Raw genomic sequence first — 1523 nt, forward strand, 5'->3', positions numbered from 1 at the left:
CGATTAAGTTTCTAGGCGAAAAGGAACCTATATAACGTAGTCAATAGCTTCGAGAACCGATAAAAAAAAAAGAGAAGAATAGCTGGGAAACTCACCTGAATTCGCAAGGTGGATAAATGGCTCTAACGTTTGCTACGTAGTTATGAAAAACACATTTACCTTCTAGCAAGAAAGATGCGGAGATGTCGTTAAAGAAGCCAAAGAGACTAGCTAGCGAAACCACTCTTTGGTCTGTTCTTAATGAATGACAAAAGATATTTTTCACGCCCCGTGAAAGGTTGCCTTAGAGTGGTAAGTTCAGTGATGGATTGTACGAATGAGTCTAGTGCTACACTTAACGAAAATGCAAGGGAACGTGCCGTTTATAATTGACCTCTTATTTATTAATGTCTGGAGCAAAAAATGATGCAATAACGTTTAAATCGCCGCATATTTGAATGAATATAATGGAAAAAGAACCAACTTCGTTTCGTCGCCCTAAGTAAAGTTGATTTCAGATGGAAACATGGTTTCGCTCTAAAGTGTGTTTTATTATGCAGTTATTTAGCAAAAAAGGAATCCAAGGCCAAATTCAGTCTAGTCCCATTTTTTCCATTTCTTATACATTGAATCATGAACAACAGGATGACAAAAATTGTGCCGTAAAAAAATTGCTACTCATGGCATCGTATTGCAATCGAATACTCAAGATGACAGCTAAGAATGAAGCGGCAGGTAGAGCCGGACAAAGAAAATTTTCTATGAATAAATCATCAACATATTTTCTTCTTCCCTGTGCGACTAAACCAGCAACGTCTATACCAAGTGAATTCGGACAGATGGAAAGACATCTGGCATTGCTCCCTTACTACGTGAATAATGCCTATTCATATTTTGCATCATTTGCGATTGCATTCTGTTACAACGTTGACGAGCAAACCACATTATTCCTGAATGTTACTTTAGGCATATGGGTATAAAATCGTCAATATCTTTTAATAGTAACTAAGAAAGTAACTAGGTCACCATATCGCATCCTGTATACATCTACTACATGATAAGTTGACATCATCGTTCTACCTGTCACTCACGTTCGGTATTCCACAAAACATTTGGCGTCTAGTTTGTTCGAAGTATTGCTCCCATTCCAGCCAGGTAACGATCCAGATTTGGTATAAACTGATTGATGTATAACTTTAGAGTAGCTACCGCTTGACTACTGGGCAAAACTTTGATTGTACCTACCTGTGTCTGCACTCTCCCTGACCCCACTTCCTCTTATGAAAAAGCTTAGGTTTGAATGACGCGTGTTCCAGCCAATCATTTTGTCACCTGTGACCTATCTTGATTAAGCAGATTGTCAGCTAGCTGACGTAAGTTGTGACGCATGTTTCTCACTGCACGTTGTAAAAATCATGATAATATATGCAACCCCAGAAGCGAAGAGTGTTGGGGGATTGCAGTTTGAGACATAAATAAAAACGCAAATTTTTAGGTTAAATGACAGTATATTGTAATATATTATCTTCACATTTTAATTTTTT

The sequence above is a fragment of the Daphnia carinata genome, chromosome 7 (assembly GCF_022539665.2).
Source record: "Daphnia carinata strain CSIRO-1 chromosome 7, CSIRO_AGI_Dcar_HiC_V3, whole genome shotgun sequence".
Classification (NCBI taxonomy): domain Eukaryota; kingdom Metazoa; phylum Arthropoda; class Branchiopoda; order Diplostraca; family Daphniidae; genus Daphnia; species Daphnia carinata.